At 33.2% G+C, this 23,225-nt stretch overlaps 1 pseudogene; it reads left to right on the top strand.

The window, feature by feature from the left end:
* Window positions 1-3,561: 3,561 nt before the first annotated feature.
* On the top strand, window positions 3,562-6,942 carry LOC120145421 (annotated as a pseudogene).
* Window positions 6,943-23,225: the final 16,283 nt, after the last annotated feature.

The raw sequence follows: 23,225 nt of genomic DNA, 5'->3' as shown, positions 1-23,225 counted from the left end.
GCGATTTTCCAAATTCGTTGCGATAGTTAAAAAAAAAATTTGTTTCTTAAGAATTTTCTCTAAAAAGATAGTATCCGCGCGGACGTGTCGAAGACACGTATTACCACGACCACGACCCGAGACGAGACGAGACGGACGGCGACGACGCGCGCGAGTCCCCCCTTGTTCTCTATCACTCAACAAGGAAGTGGAAAGCCAAGCCTTAAATACCATTCCCATAGTGTTTCCAATACTATGGGATTTGAGCATTAACACTTGTTCCCAATACTATGTGGGATTGAGCCTTAAATAGTGATTATTTTTGAATGTTTTGCTTAAAATTGCAATAATCGCGATTGATTGTAGATTGACTTTTAATTATGACATATTTAATCGTATAATACTAATGCAATTGGTTGCTGATTCAGTTGTTTTAAGTGCATGATTGTTAATTGTTTCCTGAAAATCACATTGTATTGGAAACAAGTGTTGGTAATGCTCAATCTCACATAGTATTGGAAACACTATTGAGAATGGTATTAAGGCTTGGCTTTCCACTTCCTTGTGAGTGATAGAGAACAGAGGGACTCTCGCGTTCCGCCGCCGCCGTCCTCTCGTCTCGTCTCGTGGTCGTGGTCGTGGTCGTGGTCGTGGTCATACGTGTCTTCGACACGTCCGCGCGATACTATCTTTTTAGAGAAAATTCTTAAGAAACAAATCTTTTTTTAAACTATCGCAACGAATTTGGAAATCGCAACGACAACTGTAGACTATCGCAACGCGATTTTCAACTATCGCAATGCGATTTTTCATTATCGCAACGCGAAATGCAACGCGAATTTGCAATAGTGGAGATCGCAATGCGAATTAGAGATCGCATTGCGATTTTGTTGGTCATTTTCGCAAATCCAAAAAAGTTGATCAAAATCGTATATATCTGGGATTTTTGGTCACTGAAGTTATTTTCTCTATTAACTAACACAATATATAGTCTAAAGGGTAAATTACAACATTAGTCAGCCAACTTTTATTATTTTTCTACTTTACTCAAATTAACTTTATCTATAAATTAAGGATGCTTATTAAGCAAGTCAATCACAAATCGAGCGCTCGAAAATATTATTGTGTTTCGTCGTAAAATTCAAAGAATATTACTTGTATGAGATCTTAAATTAAATTAGACTCGAATTCCTAAATTTCATTGCAAAAGCAACTAATTAATCGACTAGGTACCGATTTAGGGCATTGTAGGGGTGTTAATCCTTCCCCACGCGTAACCGACTCCCGTACTCAACTTTTTGATAACGCAAACCGCAAATTTTTTGTTTTAATTAAAATGAATATTTTTTAAAATGACATATACTTTTTAGGTGTCCAATCACACCCTAATCAAATGTTGGTGGTGATTTATCGAATCACGTTTTATTTTTAACCGGTCATCAAATTATTCAAAAACGAGACCTTTTAAAAAAATTTGACAGTTTACATTAAGCTCAATATAGTATTGGTAGATTTTATCTATAGTTTAAAATAAGGTAAAATTTTTAGTGAGCATAACTAGCAACGGGTTGAGCAACAAGTTTTTCTAACAAGCAAGAGGCAAGAAAAATTTTAACGAATTTAACGATAAACAAGTCGAGTCAAGAAACAAAATTTTTAACAAGCACGAGTTGAGCACATTTCAACTAGCAATCGACTCAATCGATCCTAATTGTAATCACCCAAATTATTTAAAAAATGTTTGATGGTATTAAAGTTCTCACGTTTTTTTAAAATCAAATAAATCTCTAACTTTTTTCATTGAATCAAATTATAAAATTTTGAAATTTTATAAATTCATCTAATTAATCAACATTGATTATTAAATATAATTTTAAAATATAAAATTATAGGATAAACGTTACACATCTAAATACACCACTAATATCATACATTAAATTACACCACCAAAAAATTACTCTTATTAAGAAAATATAAAAAATTCAAGAACCTCTCTATGATTAATACCATAAAAAAAGTTTAGTTTTAATTCAAATACAATTATTATTTTTAGATAAATAGTAATTTTTATCAGTTATGTTTCTGAGATTTTTGTGGCATAGGACAAATTTAAAAGTTCGACCTCTAATAATAATATGTAATATAAAAAATTATCTCAATGTTTATCAAAATGGTCATTTGACCCCTGTTCAATTTTTTTTCAACATTTTAACTCCTAATGTTTCATTTTAAGGCAAAAAGACCCATACGTTTGACTGAATAACTACTTCGCCTCTTATTCTTTTCTCTAGGGTATTTTGATCCCCGACGCTTTATTTTAGAGTAAACACACTCTTATTTTAGAGTGTTAACCGTTTATTAATAAATATTTTCCATCTAAAAAGGGGTCTCTTTACCCCAAAATGAAACATTAGAGACCAAAATGTCTAACAAAAATAACCTTTCTTTATATCTTTGAGGTCACTTGATAAATTAGTTGACTAGTTAGAATTTAAATTTACATCCATAAATCGAGGATCATATATCAAAGTTAAATTGTGTTAATAAATTCACATTTATAATAGATTTTTGAGTAAATAATGGGTTACTGACAGTAAATTTTTTACATTGTTATTATCGGCGATAGAAGAAATTTTAACAGTTTTAAGTTTACTTTTAAAGTAAAATTAAATTTTTATATTAATCACGAATTTGAATAAAAATATATGATCTAAGTATAATTATATTAAAATTAAAATAAAACTTTTATGAAGGATTACTCACGTATGGGTATCTTTCTTAATAAGGACAATTATTTAATGGTGTATTTTAATGTGTGCTATTAGTGATATATTTGATGTGCGATGTTTACTCTAGACACATTCTTTTTAGACATATTAATGTTACATATTAGAACTTAGTAGTAAAATAAAATGATATTCTTCCTAAAGATGTTGTGTTCGAACAGACGAGTCTACAAGGTGTATGTGTGTTTTCAATTGATTAAGAAAGTTATGCACATATATTACCTTGTAACCATCTGACTAATAAAAAGGATAAATTACATATTTAACACTTAAACTATTACTTTTGTTTTAGTTTGGTACCAAATTTTAGTATTTTCAAGACCATACCTATTTTAGATTTGGTTTCTTTTTTTATACTTTGTCGTTTAAAAAATAGTTTTAGCGATGATGTGGTATTATCTTTATGGTGACACACATAATGTTGATTTTTAAGGGTAATTACATTTTAATCACTGAACTTTTTTCTCTTTTCTATTTCACTCACCTCACTTTCAATTTTTGCAATGTGCTTACTGAACTTTAGACAAGTGAATTTTTTACCCACTTTAAGATGATGTGGATTATTATTTTTTTTTATTTTTTCATCACATGTTATATTTTATTAATTTTTAATATCAAATATGATAAAATAAATAAAAAATAAATTTAAATTAAATTTTATTATTATCAAATCAACTAAAAACCTACCCTAATCCGGTGGTGGTCATTCCTAGACTCATACCATGGACCCTCTAGGACGGGTATTTATTATCAAACTTCATGAAAATCCATGAACTTCTAAAAGGGTAACCGACTTTGCAGTGTAACTTCATTTTCTGAGATTTCTTCAGTAAAGAGAGAAAACCTATTTTCTTCATCCTCCGGTGATCGTTAATGGAGTTGCTAGATGAAATTGCTGAAGAAGGTTATCAAGAGTCGGCGATGAATGGTGCTAAAGATAAAGATGAAATTCCACGCGCTGCTGCGTCGGAAGGCGACGAGATTGTTTCAGGTTATTGTTTCGATATTTTTCTCATAAACGATTTGATAAAGCTGCATGAATCAAACGGTGAGTATTTGATCATCGCAAAGGCTTTCTTCGCTGGAATGGAAGAAAATTTGAGCAAGAAGATAAAAATCGTCGCGATTAATAAAATCCCCCATTCTACTCTCCCGGCGAAAGCTCGGGCCGAAAACTTCCAGATTCTGAAGAAGGCCGTGGCCGGAAAATGCGGCGGAGATGCGAATGTCAAGTACGCTTGGTATAGTGGTTCCAGGGAAGAGATCTGCGAGATTGTGATGCGGATTTCTGGTATTTAGGACACCTGAAAATCTATTATTTTCTAGAAATAGCGTTTGTTTGGCTGCTGCAAAGTTTTCCTTTGCCAGGTTAGCCTTTTTTCCCTCAACTGTTCTCTGATTGCTTTGTTGATAATTTCAAATTATCATATACTACTAATTATTATTTATTACAAACTTTTTGAATCAATTTAATTTTTCTCATTAAAGATTTTGCTGCTTTCAAATACCTGTTTCTTTGATAAATTCGTTGTGTTTGATTGGAATGTTACGAGGATTAGAGAGTAGTTGTATTAACTTATGCTTATACGTATCAACATCTAATTATGAAGCGACTAATTAGGGATCCGTATTTGATGCTTCCTCGTTAAGAATAAATTAGAGGATACTTCCTCGTCAAGAATAAAGTAAGATAACACCACACTATATAAGTATATGAAAGGTGTTGAAAAGAATCAACGAAAATTTAATTAATTTGTCTCTAATAGTTACTTCCATATCAAACTCTTTCTTATCAACTTATAAATTGTTTTCCCACTTGTATAAAGTTGCAACGAATACCATTTGAGTTCCAAAATATGAGAATTCAATGAGGAAACAAATATGGCCAATATAGGAGCTATAATTCCAACTGAGTTTTGAAAGATGATATAAGAAAGAAGATTTTGCAGTGTGTTGTCTTCAAAGGTTGATGATACCGGGTTGAGGCATTTGTTGTTATGCCGCGTTATATTGGGAAAGCAAGAGGTGGTGACCGGTGATTGTAATGTTCAGCTTCATCCAAGTTCGCCGGAGTTCAATTCGGGAGTAGATGATCTATCAACTCCCAGAAAATACATCATTTGGAGTCCTTCCATTAATTCCCACATCCTCCCTTGTTATATCATCAGTTTTGAGGCCCAAGTAAAAGGTAAGTAGCTTAGCAAAGGTGTCATTTCTGTAGTGTGTGCATCATGATTTAGGTAATAGATGGAAAAAGCTTTCTTAAGAGGTAAGTGATAAATTGAATTATATGCAAATTTCTTAGACCTCTAACTAGGCACACACTAATTATGATAAACGACGAAAACATCGAAAAAAGTTTGATGCTTGTAACAGTATTTGCAATTGTTATCCATGTCATTGTTATATCGGTATATCTCATCTCTTCCTATAGTATTTAGCCATATTGATTTCATGATTTGTGCGTCTCCAAAGGACTGGCAGATGGAGGTACCCTCAATCCTAGATGGCTGGGGTTTGACACATTGATGCCCATGCTCTCAAGGTGTTTAGGTTCTTCAGAAATGGCTTCCCTTGAGAAATATTATAAAGATTTTCAAGTAAGTGCTTTATATATGTATGTATATTTCTATCATTTTCTCATATCTGAATGCTAATTAATTTTTTTTTACTTGTTTTGGTTTTTTTACAAGGAGAAAAAGATTACAAAAGCACAATTGGTAGAAAGGATTAGAGAAATTGCTGGACGCCAGTTGTTATCTACTATATTCAACCAGTACACAAACAAGGTGCAAATTGTTTTTTATCTGTATATTTACAATTTCCGTTTTCTGCCCCTCTTATGTTTTCTTTGTTTATCTTATAAAATAAAATACATTAGAACTTATTGAACTATACTCAAATTATCGTTTTGATAATTTCTTTCAAAAATTATAAAATAATCATTAAAATTTTGAATTAATACAAAATGATCATTGCAACATTTTAATAAGAATAAAAGTTTGATAAATTTAATAATTATCTTTATAACAATTTGATAAAGTTTAATGATCATTTTATAACAATTTTGAAAATTTTATAATTTTTAAAATTTTAATGATTAAAATAATAATTTTATTATAGTTTATTGATCTCTAATATACTTTATATATTTATTTTGTACTATAAGTCATGCATATAGTACTTTTGGGTTCAACTACTTGGTGTGCAAGATTGAACTATTTGCAATGTAATGCTATATTAGCTGGTGGGGTCTTAAAACCTTTTTGTATAATGAGAGTAGCATATCCCAATTTGAAAGCATCCTACACTTTTCCTCCACGACCACGAGCTATTTTTTTTTATTGTCTTTTTGTAGCCATCCATGTCGGAATGGTCCATCGAAGTGTTTGACAATTCCCACTTTGTTTAATACTTTAATTGTTTTGTGGCACCTTTTGGGGTTTACTTGTTTCCCAAGTATAAATATTATATGACTGATTATGTTTTGTCATAGTCATACTATTATAACTGTTTTGGTATATTGAATAAGTCACCATGAAGGGGTAGTTAACATGGTATTGTGATTGGCTTCTTTTGACATAAGTTTTCCTTTATTTATTGCATGGAAATAACTACGTAATTATTGTTATTTTTTGAGTTAATTACATCATATATCCTTAAATTATGATTCTCGTTTCAAATTAGAACCTAAATTTTAGATATTCTAATTTTATCTTCAAACTATTCTTTTATTTTGAATTAGACCATAAACTTCTGAACATGCCAAATCCATCTACAAACTATAGCCCTCATTCTATATCGATCCTCAAACTTTTAGATATTATGATTTCAACTTTGAAGTTTTGAATGATTTAGGGGGATACTATTAGAATGTTCAAAAGCTTGGGGACTAATTTAGAATAAGGATCATAGTTTTAGGATGATATCGGAATTCTCAAAAGTTTGGAGTCCAATTTATAAAGGGAATGATAATTTAGGGATGAAATTAAAATGTTCAAAAGTTTAAGGACCAAATTAAAATAAGATTCATAGTTTGAGGGTAATGTTGCAATTAACTCTTATTCTTTTGGTCAAAGTGATATTCGTGTGCGCAGGAACTTCAAGGTTGCAGCGGTGGAAAGTAGAAGAAACGAAAGGCCGTGGATGCATTTTCTCTCAGACCGTGAATGCATACTTTAGATATTGACACGTGTTGTAATTCTTTGAATAGGAACCAATACAACTGCATCGACAGCATGAATACTTTCACAACAAAAAACAATTTGGATTCGGCTTTTTAGGGTGGCTTTTTAACCACTTTTTTTAAAATCAAATACTAAAATGACATTTAACTCCAAGTATTTGTTAAAATAGTATCATTTGATTGAAACTCGAGAAATATTGTGAAGGACTGAAAGTACTTTTATATACGTGGGCGTGACATCCAAATCTAATGGAAGTATGATTGGATATGCTTTTATTTATGTGGTATGATTTCAGAAAAATACAATTCATGTGACATATTTTTGTTGGATTTTTTCCTGAACAAATTATATTTAAGGGAGAAAAATAAGAATTTTTGCTTCTAATTAGTATTGAACCCATAACTTAAGAAAAAAGAAAGATGTCAACTGAGAATTTTTAGTCATTTGATCTAGAGATTATGGACTATTTTTATTGGATTCCTACCAATACATAAACTTGAAATGAAAAAAAAAACTAATAAAAAATGAATATTGTCTAAAAAGAATAAACAAGTGTGCAGGGATGGAACTATAACTAAATATTGACAGGGGCCAAATATTAGATTTTAAAAAATATAAAGACTTGTTAAGTATTTAAACTCAAAATTCAGTTGAACTAAGCAACTTTAGTGATTAAGGGATTGTTGTTATACTTGAAGTCTCGAGTTCGAGCACTGCTCATGTGGGAGTATGAGCGTTCATTGTTAGGGGGTATTCACCCTAGATTTATAAAAAGAAAAGAAAAACTCAAAATTCACAAGATAACACTTAATTTGTGTAATATTAAGACTTACAACGACTTAAATTGTTATTAAACCAAAAATTTTGTGAACACGGGGTTATCATTCTTTGTTCGATCATACTTGATTAAATATTAATAAATTTTTATATTTTTTAATTTAAATATTTATTTTACATGAAACAAAATATTATTAGACCAAAATTACATCAAACATACAAATTTAACAAGAACCGAAGGCCCTTTGGGCCCTCACTATGCTCCGCCCTTGCAAGTGTGATACGTGTCAAAGACGAGGCAGTTAATATGTGTATTCAACACATCAAAAAAATTTATAAAATTTGTTTAGTTTTTCTTTGTTATTTTTTATTTTCTTAATTTTTGATATTACCATTATTATTTGAACAATAAATATTTAAATACTCCAACAAATATTTAATTTGAACTTAAAATTTTAAAAAATAATAATCATCCATTAACAAGTAAGTCGGATTGATTCATATCATTATCCACTGTACATATTCCTTCTTGTTTATGGAGCTTTGTGCCGTGGGAATACCATAAACCATATGTACCAACGTTGACATTGGACTTTCCACAGGGTAGTTATTGGTCAATGTTACCTGCGTGTGACCGTGTCATTCAGTCAAACCAACGCTATGCATCTAGATTCTCCCACGTGCTATTTTAGTATTTTTAAATAGATTTCGTATTTTTTTTAAAAAATTAAATAAATTCCCTTCCTATTTTTAAGTAATTTTTTATGGATAGAGTACACTAATGGTCCTCAACTATAGGGTATTACTTTATTAAGTCCCTCAACTATTAAAAGTTACAAAATGATCATCTGACCAAAGAATGGTATTTTGTTAAGTCCTACTATTAAAAGTTACAAAATGGTAACTTGACTATTTATTATATTCCAAACCCGTCCTTTTCTGTTAAAAGACTGGTGGTTGTCTAAGCTAGAGATTAATATAATGATCGAGATATGATAGTCGTTTGAGATTCTATGAACAAATTTTATCATATCGCAGTTAGTAGATTAACATTCAGCTCAGAATACTGTCAACTTTTCAATGGAAAAGGACGAATTTGGAACATAATGAATAGTCAGGTGGTCATTTTGTAATTTTTAATAGTCGAAATACTTAACAAAATAACATTCTATTATTGGAGGATCATTTTTAAATAGTCAAGGGACTTAATATTTGGATCCTCTATAGAAAATCAATTTTAAACCAAATTAATGTTTGTTTGAATCCTTATAAAAAGCTAATTTGTCCTTTTCCCCTCATTTCTTCTTCTTATTCATTTCTTTTTCTCTATCTTTTTACCCCTTAACTTGAAACAAACTTAGATTTCAACCATTGTGTCGATCGTCGTTCTAACTATCACCAATCACCGAAGCTAGAGGCCAATGAATCCCAAAATTTCCCACCAAATGCGCCTCACTCTTCCAAATACGAATTCAATGTCCATTTAATCGAAAAATACCTTGAACTTCACAAATTTGCTGTCTAACAAACTTTAATCTATTAAATTGTCACTGTCCGACATAACTTTCGATCAACAATAATATCATTCAACTAATATTTTCTTCCTCTACAAGTATTTCAGTTAAAGTTTCTCATATAAACTCCACAAAAGCCTTAAAACATCCAAAAGTTTTGACATTCTCATTCACTTATCTCAACATTCAACTGTTAGATCACTAGAATTTTGAGATATATTATTCTATTCATCAGGGTTCATCTTTTCACTATTGGGTTCTCCATCCAACCACGAGAGCATTGAGGCCAAAAAATGAGTTTAAGATTTGAATTGTGATTTAAGGTTAAAATTTGATTGAATTTATGAATTCACGTGAAATGGAAGTCGAAATCAAATTCAATGATCAAGGTTGGCAAATTTAAAACTTTTAGTTTAACGACCATTGACACGATGACCATTACGTTTCAATCTAAAAAATAATAATAAAATACCAAGTCATACATAGTTGGACAAATAAACGACCGAGTAACTAAAACAAGAGCAATTTAAAAAGTCCAGTGATCAAATCTTAAAGTAATTCATTAACCGAATAGGAATGATTAGAAAGTTGAGTGATGGCTTGTGTAATTTACCCAAATTCAAATTGCAAGTAGGTAACTCGACGAAAATTCGGACATAGAATCGTCATTGTTACCGTTTCTGTTTATGTTCATTTAGAATGTCGCCCGCTTTTACCTACTTTTCCTCTAATATTTCCGCGTTCATGATTGATTTATTAACGCCCCACAGCTTCAAATCCACAATATAATCTTCAATTCATCCTTTTGATTTTGAGGTTACTGTGCTTTGGTTGAAGTTGCAAGCCATGGAATCTTCTCTGTCTTTATCGCCAAGCTTTAATAAGTATTCCGACGACGACGAGTTTAGCAACGATTTTGGATTCAAATACAGCTCGAAGAAACGGAACGGCGGAGGAAGACGACGATTTTCGTTTGTTTGTGTAAATGCCGACGTTTCACCTGTTTCTGACGACGACGTTTCCCGTTATTCAACCAAGATCTTCTCTTCGCCGCCGATGAAAACGGCTCAGCTTCGAAATCGAAAGGCGGTGACGTGTCACCGCCACGGCAGCCTCTGAGGAAGCTTTTCGTGGAAGATTCGCCGGACGCGTTGGAACCGGCGGTGGGACCGTACTGCGAGTGGAAGAGAGGTGATAGGATAACCGTGGAGGCGACGTCGCGGACACGTGTAAGAAGAGCAACTCCACGGGATTCTCGAAGCTTCGGAGGGTACGAGATCTGATGCTCCGGAGTAACAGCGACGGAAAGACGCGTTCGTCTTGTTGAACCTCCGTTTCCTTTCTCCGCTTCGGCGGCGAGAACCGAGAAGAAGAAGGAGACGGAGGAGGAAGAAAGCCAAGGTGAAGGTTGCGGGAGAGAAACCGCCGAATGGGAAGAAAGAGAAGAGTGAGAAAACGGCGTCGTTGTCGCCTCACGAGAAGCTTTACGTCTCGAACAGAGCCATGAGGGAAGGTGTTAAACGGCGGTCGTATTTGCCGATACGGCAGGTTTCTTCACCAACGTCAATGGACTCAGCAGAAATGTTCATCCATTTTAGGATTAAATTATTTTTTCATTTAATTTGTTCTGTAACAATATTAAATCAATATTTATTCATTTTTTAAAATGTTTTGTTTATCCGAAACAAACAGAAAATTCTGTAACTGTTTTATATAAACTGCTTCTTAATTTCCAAGTTTATTAATGTTTCCATTATTCTATTACATTTGAATCCATTCGATAAGTAAAAAAATATATAATAAAAATTAAAATGATTAAACTGACAATTATTTATTTCAATATATATTATTATTTTTATAAAACGGTTAGTTTTATTAAGAAATAAAATATTCAAAATTATAAAATGATTATAATTGTTATTGTAAACTAAATGCAGATTTTGTATATTTTACTATAATATTGGCACAAAAGACTCGAACGAAAATTGATACAAATAAATCTGATCGGATAGGCAAATGAATCACGAAAGAATATTAAGATATGAAAAGACCACTTAGAATTGTAAACCATAACTGAACATAGTGAGATATTATATACAAACGCAAAACCGCATATCGAATCGCAAACTAGAACCGAACATAGTGGGGAATTATCTAGAAACGTAAAATCGTGTATCTGAATTCAATCAGAAGGTCCAGAACAGAGAATACCAACATTATTACAAATAAATGTCATCCTGATCAATTGTTGCATAATTACCCAAATCGCAAGGAAATATAAAATTTTATAAATAATACTATAATATAAGTATTACAAATATATATGAGGTTGTATATGGTTAAAATTTTAATGAACAAAAAGTTAAAATTTATTGTAATAACTGTTTATTATATACGCATATTGTTAGTAAATAATATAAAATAATCTCGATAACTCATATTAGTCAGATATAATGACATTCATTAATTAATTTATCAATAAAAGAGAATGTTATTCTTTTTAGAGGTTTTAAGTTTGAACAATTACGTTTTATAAAATATGTGTATTACTAATCAATTATAAAAATGCTAAATAAATAATATAAAATAATCTCGATAACTCATATTAGTCAGATATATGACATTCATTAATTAATTTATCAATAAAAGAGAATGTTATTCTTTTTAGAGGTTTTAAGTTTGAACAATTACGTTTTATAAAATATGTGTATTACTAATCAATTATAAAAATGCTAAAATATACTATTTTATAATTATCATGTAATATTAAAGGAAAATCCAAATATATAAATTTTAAGAATTTTAGTTTCACATTATTATATTAAAAGTTTGATCCGGAATAATCATATTCTTTCTCCATAAAAAAGACAAACTACGCAAATGGTCACTAATATTTGAGTAAGTTATCAATTTTACCACTGATGTTTAAAAAGTCACAAATCGAATACTAACATTTTCATTTATTACAAATTGGTCACTCGATGTTAATAATCGTTAAAAGGTGTGCCGAAAATTTAAGTTGGACTATTATCTGTTACTTGGATTGCCATGGTGGAGAGTCAATCAATGTTTCCAACGGTCACCTCTTCCCCTTTAAATAAAACCCAAATTCCTAACCCTAATTTATTCATTTTCATTCATATCCTCTTTTTGACTTCTTGTCTTGATTTATGTCTATATAAGCTTGGGTACAAATGAGAATGCTTGATCTAGATGACATTGAGTTTTTTAGTTCCATCAGCTATTGTTCTTCAGTTACTGAAACTACAAATACAAAAAGAAAACAACAAGATCAGTACCATGGCGGAGGGGAAAACCTTATCAAAAGCTTTTTTAGCTCATTTTGAGGTTTATTTTACTTTAGCAGCCTACAACTTGTCGTAAAGAGCGTGGCGGAGGGGGAAAACCTTATCAAAGCATTTTTAGCTCATTTGAGGTTTATTTTACTTTAGCAGCCTACAACTTGTCGTAAAGAGCGTAAAAGCCAGAGACATCAATATATTAAGAGGGTTTTTCTTGCTGGTGAACCCAAGGGACTCTGTTACTGAATCCACTGTAAGATTCTTTATCCATTTGCATCATTTGGACTTCCCCTGTCGCTATATGCAGTAGATCTCACGTTCCCGACGGTGACAAAATGGAGATTGACAATTAAAGTTTTCATAAACAGACCCTTTGCTTGCAACTGCAACACTCCATAACGAAAAAAGATGGATAAAGGTGAACTGGAATAGACCCAACCCTAGAAAATCAAATCAAATGAACCAGAATAGCACATAATCGCTAACTAAACAAATTTATATAAAGTTGTTGAATTAAGATTTTGATATAACAATAATTGTAAAATTGATTTTGGACTTAAGTGAATTGATCAAAAAATTATCAAAAATAATTCAAAGTCCAATTTTACTTCAAAATATATTTTATATGTTTTTCAACTTAGATGAACCTTTTCAAAAACATACTCGATCGTTTCATGTTTAAAGTTAAGTTTCCAAGCTTTTTTGGCTTAAGGATCGATCTCTTAGAAAAAAATCGATCCCTTTAACAAATGATCGATCCCCTTATAAAAGTATCGATCCCTTGGATTAAATGATCGATCCCTTTCTTATAACGTAGAATTATTTGAAAATGATCAATCTCTTGTACATTAAATATTGTTTTGGTTGTATTAATAGCTTAATGATTCCCAATAGCTCAAAACGGCTATAATTAAAAAATGTATAAAGTAAAGGTCAAAGCTTCCCAAGTCAACAAGAAACATATTGAACCAACCTACCAACATCAAAGTTTTGTTTGTGCTTATTTTGTCAAAATTCTTTATTGTAACCACATGTGAGCTACATTGTTTTTGCTCAAGTGTGTATTGGGTGAATGCTTAAATTGTGCAAACATATTTGCCTTGTGAGGTAAACAAATTAAGTTGTTGGGCTTAATTGGGTTGGCTTTGAGGCCCAATTAGTCATAAAAGGGGATTTTTAAATATGAGATAAATGTAAAGGACCAAAACTGCAATTAGACCTTGAGTGAAATGGAAGCTGGCTTTGGGGGTTTTATTGTGTTTTGGACGTGGGTTCCTCCCACACAACTCTTCATGGTCTTATTTTTCTCCTATCCTTCCCTCTCCAAGCTTCCATAACCTCAAGTGGTTATCAGATTCATTTTCTTAATTTTATTAAGTCTCAAATTTCGTCCCTCTTACTTCTTATAACATACTTATGTAGAATATCCTTGTATCTTTATTGGTTTGAAGAAATAATAACTCCGTAAAAAGGCTACTTTTAAGGCATTGTCACTAAGTTATTGTTTGTTTAAGGGTCCATATAGGTCATTTTAGATGTATGTACTGTATATAATTGCATTGTGGTGGTTGTGTTATTTTATTTTATTAAGGTGTTGTATGAGGAGGAAGATGTGGTTTTTAGTGATGTATATGAAATAAAAAGCAAAAAGGGTGAGCTAGGAAGAAATGTCGTGACATCACACATAGCTGAACATATTGAAATGCCTTGGTATTTATGGCACAGAAAAGAACAAAAAGATTTCACAAAGGACAATTGTCAAAGCACGTGTCTGCTGGTTGTAACCGCCTAAAGGGGTCCACTACCACATGTAAAGATAAGCTTAACGCCCAATGAATGAATTTGAGGGTATGATGGGTATTTTGAGTGTAAAATTCCCAATAATACCCTTAAATATTTTTATTATAAAAGGACACCACACAAGTGAGAGAGAAAGAGAGGTTACCAAGCTAGAAAAATCATCATCTTCTCCACCGTTTTTCTTTCTCCATTTTTTTGGGTGTTCCTCCATTGGTGAAGCTCGAGGGAGTGGCAAACTAGGCGTATGAGAGGAGCTAGCGAGCTAAGGCGGTTCGTGGTGGCCGATGGGAGCTCCGGTAGCGCGCATCGAAGGCTTTTTCCTCAATCCCTTTGCTGTTTTCTTTCATTATTTTAGGGTTGTTTGGAACAAATGATTTTCTTATTTTATTTAATGGATACTTCGAGCCCCACCATGAGCTATCCTTATTTGGTGGGGTTGATTTTATGGATGTTTGATTTTGTTTTAATGGTAGATTAAAATTTATCTTTCACATTTACTTGTTTTGCTTATGAAGGCTTCATCTTCTAAGTTTGTAGAAGGCATGTGAGTGTCCATTACTTAGATGAAAGCTAAGTGTTCGAGAGAAACTTAGTCATTAATTCTTGGAGTATTCAAGAGAAACACAAGTAAGATCCACATAATCAATGAGGTTTATTAGTTTACTTAAGCTTAAACCCGACATAGTAGTACTATATCCTAATCCCTTAGTGCTTGAGAGAGACTAAGATAGGATTTCAACGACTAAGAGGAGTAGTTTTTATTAATAGCGTAGGCTGCCATAGTTGAGACTGAGAGGAGATGATGTGACATTATATTCTATTAGATTCCTTTGACTAGATACAACGAGAGCACTTTCAGCAAACTCCATCGAGCAAGTGAAGCTTAGATAGATTAAATTTGCTAGAGAGATAGGTTTAGTATCCTTAAATCATTCCCCATCACTCATTCCCAAAGTAGTTTCCCGTGTGAGGATTATCAAGTTATTTCATTTATTTTCTATATTTACCATTTTCCTTTGCCATGACATTTCCTTTTGTTACTCATTCACATTACTATCCTTCCACCATATATACACATTTCATTTGCCTCGGTATAATCATTTGTGAATATCATTAGCTATACTTAATTACTTTAGAGTAGTGCATAAACTTTACTCAAGATCCTTTCAATCCCTGTGGAGACGATACTCACTTATCATTGTATTACTTGTTCGATTGTGTATACTTGCACATTAATTGCGTATAATTTTATAGTACTCACAACACGCAACAAGTTTTTAGAGCTGTTGATGGGGATTGCCAATTGACGATGTTGAGTTTAGTTGTTGCACCTTTTTATTTCTTCTATTTGTATATATTTACTTATTTTTTATGTTTACCTTTTTCAGGTGTTACGTTGTCGCAAGACCCGTAAAAGACTTAAATAACCATTATTTCATATTGAATATGTTGTTTAAAATCAGGTGAAGGATCTTACAATTTTAAATGTCATGCCAATTCCAAATGTTGGGAATGCTGCTCGATCACGAACTATTAGAGATCACTTAGCTCACACGTTGGACGACTTAAAACCTGCTATTGTAGCTCCTAAGATTCAGGCAACCCAATTTGAGCTCAAACCAGTTATGTTCAACATGTTGGACTTGATTGGACAGTTTGGTGGTGCTCCTCATGAGGATGTAAGGCAACATGTTCGAGCATTTTTGAAGGTAGGTGACTCATTTCGAAAACAAGATGTGCATGAAGATATGCTTAATTTGAATTTATTTCCATATTCTTTGAAGGATCACGCCAGGGCATGGCTCAATGGATTACCTTCCGGCTCGATAAGGTCTTGGACTGACTTTTGCAAAAAAAAAAAACTTGCTATGGCATAATCCACCCAATATGAATAGCCATATTAGGAATTTCATAGCATATTTTCATCAAGCTAATAACGAGTCAATGTATAAGTGTTGAGACCTCTATAAAGAATTGCTTCGCAAATCTACTAACCATGGATTCCACGATTGGACCCGAGTCATGATGTTCTACAATGGAGCCAATGCACCCACGAGGATGATGTTAGATGCCTCAAAAAATGGAACTTTGGTTTAAAAATCACCTGAAGAGGCATTTGACATTCTTGATTGAATTGCTAACCACGATTACCAATTTCCCTCTTCAAGGTTTGGAACTAGAAGGAAGACATCTGGGTTATTCAAGTAAGAAGCTAAAGATTCAATGTCGTCCCAACTCTCTTCCATTACTAATATGTTGAAGAATTTGCAACATTCTAATGAGATGAAAGAAGTAAAGGTTGCTAACTCAACATGTCTGTTATGTCGTGGCAATCACCATGAATGTGAATGCCTGAACAATAAAAAATCCATCAACTATGTGGGAAGCTTCAATGGAGGCAATAACAACCCTTACTCTAACACCTACAACCAAGGATGGAGTCAGTATCTCAATTTCTTATAAAAAAAATAAGGAGCTCGTAATGTTTTTCACCTCGCTCAACAATAATATATGGATGAGCCCCCAGCCTTTCAAACGAATATGCCATGACATACTTTTAATAAGGGGACAATATCTTTACTTAATACAAGTTCTCTAGAGGCCACTATGCAAGACTTTATGGCAACTACAAAGGCTCTATTACAAGATCACAACACATCTATTAAGAGTCAAGAAGAATTATTACAAAGTCAAAGGGCATGGTTGCAAAGTCATAACTTTTCATTGAGAGCTTTGGAAATGCAAGTGGGTCAAATTACCATGGCATTACAAAAATACCAACCAGACAGATTGCCTAGTGATACTGAAGTCACTAAGTCTAAAGGTAAGGAGCAATTTAATACATTCACTTCAGGGAGTGGTACCCAAATCTACAAAGATGCTATGTTTGGGGGGAACATTCGAAGAACCCATCTATGCGATTGTGCATGAAGAATTTCAATTGCAAGAGGACTCATATTTGCTGGAGAACAAAGTTGAAGGTTCAATGAGTAATCATAATGATGACAGGCAAAATAATGTCACGAAAAAAGAGAAAACCCCACTAGCAGGAGTTGATGACCAAATGAAAGCTTCAGAATTCTACCACGATAATTTTTCAAGCACTGGTGATCACTTGAAGCTCGATGAAGAAGACAAAGATGAGATTAAGGATATTTCAAAGGAGATGAGTCAGTCTAGCTTACTTATAGCTAGACCATATACGAAATTTAAACCTTTGGATTTCATTGAATTTACTCATCCTAAACCCCAAGTAGTTACCCATTTTTCTAGGCTAGAAACTGTGAAAGAACTAAGTAATAAAATGGAGATTAAGAAAAAAATTCTCTAATGAGAAATTATTATTTGCCACTGTATTGTCGTGGTATGCTGACATTGTCAATTTTCTCGTTAGTGGTTTTTTACTTTCGTACTTGAATAGCCAGGGAAAGAACATGTTGATGCATGATGTTTGCTACTGTCACTGGAATGACCCCTACTTCTTCAAAGACTTTGTTGCCCAATCAATTAAAAGATGCCACATCAATTAAAAGATGCCACAGAAAAGGGAACAAAAAGAGATCTTATTCCACTACCAGTTAGCTTTATGTAGAGGGACATTCAAGAGGGAGAGAGGATATTGCAAGGTCCTACAAATTGGGTTCTATCGGCTTACATGAAGGTGGCGATGTTTATGTGTGGAGCATTTAGTCTATATTGGTGCTCTAATCGTACGCGACAAAAATGCCATAACAATTTACGATGTTTTGGAGTTTGCATCCTCAACCCTCTTAATTTATGTTATAGAGTTTCTTTTGTCGTGAGTGTTTTTGTTCATTTTTTAATTTTATTTCTTTATTTTAATATTAATATTAGTTTTTAGATAAACAAAGTCCCACACATGTTTTGCCAAGGGTAAAACCCTCATGGATGTTGCAACCACTTAGGACGAAGGGTGTTTGGAGGATGAATTTGATGAAATCACCTGGGTTGAAAGACAATAATAATACAAAACTACTCGTAATATTGGGATTAAACAAAGACAAAGCCAAGGACAAGGGCATGAGAACTTCATAGAGTGTTGTAAACCAATATGCCACGGCAAAGCTAGATGCAATCGAGGAATCAATAAAGAAGAAGATGGAACAAATATAGATGAAGTGATTTCTTTACCTATGTCAAGCAACAAGACGCAATCATGGCACCTGTTCATAAGAGATACTCCCACATTTTTCTTTAATCTTCCAGTCATCCTGGACGTGATCTTGCCAGTATCTGAAGATGCCATGATATTTCCAAATATCACTCAACAAGGCAGTACACCCAAGCCAGAGAATACTAACCTAATCTACACGATATGGTGCCCGAGCAAGTACCTAAGTCTCAGCCCCAATCCCAAACTGAGCCCAAAAAGTTAAAGAGACCCATAATGTTGAGGACGAACGAGATAGTCGTGGGTGAAGGGGATATGGGCTCACCTAACTTCAATAAGTTCAGTAGCGAGTGATTGAGCTACTTCACCTGCTGTAGTATGGCATCAGTTGATGTGTGTTAAGGCATAACTCTATATGAATACCTTATAATAATAATGAGGTGATAACATTAATTGTGTGATAGCCATAAAAACCTTATGAAATAAGATTTCATAAGACTTATGCCTTTGTGTCGCTCAAGAAACGGTGAAGACACCCGAGTTACTTTAGCAATAAGACGGTAGTCTTGTGTGCATAGAATATGCGGATATATCCAAATCAGAGCAAGATGCACTTTAGTCGCTAGTTGAACGTGGTACTGATGCTATGTGACTCAGACACGTTTCGAGTACTCAAAAGGAGTAAACTAGCTAGACAAGGTGTCGATACTTTGTGACTCGAACCTAGCCTAAGGTATTGGGAGGTGCTGCTGCTATGTGACCTAGACCTCGCCTGAGATACTTGGGAGATGTTGATGTTGTGTGACCTAGGTCTACCCAAGGTACTTCTATTTATCAAACAGAGGTGTGAGTTTTGTGATGCTATGTGACCCCGAGCTACACCATGATGTTTACTTATTGTTGAGTGATAGTACTGATATCTCTATGATATTGGGTACCGTTATTGTGTTTGGTATGGTGATGCATTATAGGATGATAATGAGGTTAAAAACTTAGTTTTTGTATACTCATGGCGGGGACCTTAGCGAAGACTAAGGGAAGCATGAGAAGTAAATTCGAGATATAGAATTTAAGGACCTTACGTAGGTACCACTGATTGGAATCATGCTCGTACCTATTTCTTAGTACTATGTCTTTGGCATGCTTTAGTTTATAGAATTCTTATACTGCTCTAGATTAGTGATTATACTGCTAAGCTTTACAAGCTTAGCCTTCGAATATTTTTCGTTGGCAGGTCCGTAGCTTGAGCAGTTCGTAGAGCACTATCGCCGCATGACTTCCAGTATCTCCGACAGAGTACTACATTGTAACTTTAGTGGGCATGTGTATTCATAGAACCTTACTTATGTATTTGAGTTGTAAACTTCAAGATGTATTATTTTGATTTAAATCATGCGTCAGAGCTCCAGTTTTGTAAAATGTTTTTATAACAATTATTTATATTTTATTATGATACCATTAGTACCCATGAAAAGAAAATGAATAGGTTTGAGGATCATGGGTTGCCTTGGCAGCCCAGTGTGGTTCTTTAGCCCCAATCGAGTTTAGGGTGTTACAACTCTAAACCGGTGTACAAAAGTTTATTTTTTTTATTTCTTCTACTAAATTTTAAAAAAGGACAATTCACCCCTTCTTGGCGCCAAAGCTCGTGAGTGTTTTGACTCCTTTTTCGATTATCAACCAATCAAAGAAACCAAAAAATCAACTTTAAATTTTTAGAAAAAATGGATTTTCCTTACGAGCAAAATTTGAAAGATAAGAAACTGTATATTTTTTAAACTTTCATAACCCTACCTATCACTCTTTGGTTCGAGCTTTTTACTGGAATGCTCGTGTGTTATCCGCTACTCATTATAACACCATCTATCGGACCATTATTTTGTATCTTATAGTTCATCATGTTACCATCACTGTTGACTTCATTGCTCAAACTTTCGACCTTACTTTTACCGACAATGATAATGAAAATGCCATTTTCCTCCCGAGATGAGTCTTAGAAAAATAGAGCTACATTTTTCTCCCTAAACGACCGTTTGCTACATCTCGTTATCTCTCATTGCATACGTGCTCGAGGCAAAAAATTCTCTACTATTCGTGAGAGCGACTATTGGTGGATGTATTGCATCCAACAAAGTCATGAGCTTCACCTTGCTAGCATGATCTTCAATGATATCGCGATTATCATTAAATCGAAGGTTTGACTGTGATGTACATCAACTACTTTTTTGAGCTTCTTGACATTGACACTTCTTACGAGCCCGACACTTTCCCTTCCGATGAGAAGACCATTGGTTACGACACCATGGTGAAGATCGGCTACTCGGAGGAGTCTCAGGGATTCATGCATTGGGTTCGTAGTCGTCAAGGAGAACATATAGATGATGAGACATGGATAGGGCTCATGATAATGATGTTGGCAAGGAGCCTGAGAGAGCGCCGTAGACCCAAAATTCCCGCATATTTTCTGATGATTTGAGGAGAAGAAGCTTCAGTCTTTTGATTTTCTTTGAGAACATGTCGACTCTTGTTTTGATGGGATCGAGTGTTGTCAGGATGCCCCTGAGGCTCGTATAATTGAGGAGGTTCGCGCAATTCAACGTCAGCTTGACGAATTTTCTTTCCCTTCATCATCATCATCATCTTAGTTTATGCATACATATCATATCATTTCATTATTATATTTTTAGACTTTGCTACATTTATGTTATTTGGATCTTTGATGTTATTTGGTACTTGAATGTTTTGTTTGGATATTTGAATTTTTATGACTTTGGTACTCTATATCTTGTATGGATTTATCTATTTATATTAAAGTACCTTGATGCTTCATATATATTCTTCATGTGTTTAATTGTTTCTAGCTTTATTTTTATTTTTTTACTTTATCTCCTTGTTATATTGTTTCTAACATTGTGGATTTTTTTTTTATATAACAAAAAGGAGGATAAGTATATGTAAAATGAAAAAAAAATAACTAAAATTGGAGCTTAAAGTTTTTTATTTATATATCCTTTTATTATTTTTCTAAGGTGGAGCATTTTTCAAAAAAAATTAAAGAAGTTTTATTATATAAAAAAGGGGATATTGTGAATTAAGATTTTAATATAACAATAATTTGTAAAATTGATTTTGGACTTAAGTGAATTGATCAAAACTTTATCAAAAATATTCAAAGTCTAAATTTACTTGAAAAATATGTTTTAATTGTTTTTTTAACTTACTTGAACATTTTCAAAATCATATTCGATCATTTTTGCATTTTAAAGTTAAGTTTCCAAGCATTTCTAGATCAAAGGATCGATCTCTTAGAAAAAGAATTGATTTGTTTGACCAAAGGATCGATCCCCATGTAAAAGGATCGATCTCTTATATTCCAGTAGGTTTGGGATCGATCCCTCGAGTAAAAGAATCGATCCCTTCACCAAAAGGATCGATCTCTTAATGAAAATGATCAATCCCTTCTATTAAAAGATCGATCATTTTCTTACAACGGTCGGATTCTTTGAAAAAATGATCGATCCCTTTCACAAAAGGATCGATCCCTTGTGCATTAAATGTTGTTTTTGGTTGTATGTAACATATATAATGATCCCTAACGGCTCCAAATGGCTAGAATTAATGGAGAAGGTGTAAATTAAAGGTTAAAGCATTCCAAGGTCAACAAGAAACATATTGAACCAACCTACCAACATCAAAGTTTTATTTTGTGTTTATTTTGTCAAAATTCTTTATTGTAATCACACTTGTGAGGTACACTTTATTTACTCAAGGGTGTATTAGGTGAGTGCTTAAATTGTGCAAACATATTTGCCTTGTGAGGTTTTCACTTTGTTTACTTCATTTCTATTTACTCTTTGGGAGAGTGTGTATTTAAGGTTTTGGGGTATAAACCTTGAAGTTTTTGTAAGGTTACACCTTGTCCTTAAAGGTAAGCAAATCTATTGGCCTTGAGAAATCCTTATTGTGGATGCTAAGGTAGTGGATGTAGATTTTGTTTGAGAAAGTCGAACCACTCTAAATTGGTGTGCAAAAAGTTTATTTTTTTGATTGCTTCCACCAAATTCTTAAAAAGACCAATTCATCCCCTCTTGGCATTATTCGGTTGATCGATATAGGTAACAGAAGATTTATGTTAAGTTATTTAACCAACCTTTAAGTTGTGAGAAACAAACACATGGTCGTTGGAAATAGTAGAGTAAGCCATTTGACGAGTTAACTCAGCGAAGTAATCTTTTTCGTCGTCATTCTTTGTTTGAGTATAATCTAGGCATCCAACTGAGACTCAACCAGGGAATTAATAAGATGGGAAGAAAACCTAAATCCAGAATGAAAATCGTAGGGAAACAAAGGCTAAGAACCATCAAGTTCATGTTTCTTGTCCATGAGAAAGTGACTAGAGAGCAAAAGCGAAGGGAAAATAACTTTCTGATTTGCTAAAAACCTTTGCTAGTTGGAAACATTGAATTGACTCTCCACCGTGGCAATCCAAGTAAGTAGATAACGATCTAATTGTGTTTTTCGTCACGTCAATTAACGTCGAGTGACCAATTTATAACAAAAATTAATATTAATGACCGATTTATGACTTTTAAAACATAAAAGATGAAAAAAGTTACTTAAACATTTGTGAACTAGTTTATCTTAAAAAACGAAATAATTAAAAGTCCATATATATAACACCGTTTCCCGTTTAAGAAAACAGTAAAAGGAATACAATGACGTGTACGGATACGATCAACTGTGGAGAT

Source organism: Hibiscus syriacus, unplaced genomic scaffold (genome assembly GCF_006381635.1).
Source record: "Hibiscus syriacus cultivar Baekdansim isolate YM2019G1 unplaced genomic scaffold, ASM638163v2 tig00110893_pilon, whole genome shotgun sequence".
NCBI lineage: Eukaryota > Viridiplantae > Streptophyta > Magnoliopsida > Malvales > Malvaceae > Hibiscus > Hibiscus syriacus.
The sequence above is the reverse complement of the archived record's forward strand: the minus strand, read 5'-3'. Positions and strand labels throughout refer to the sequence as shown.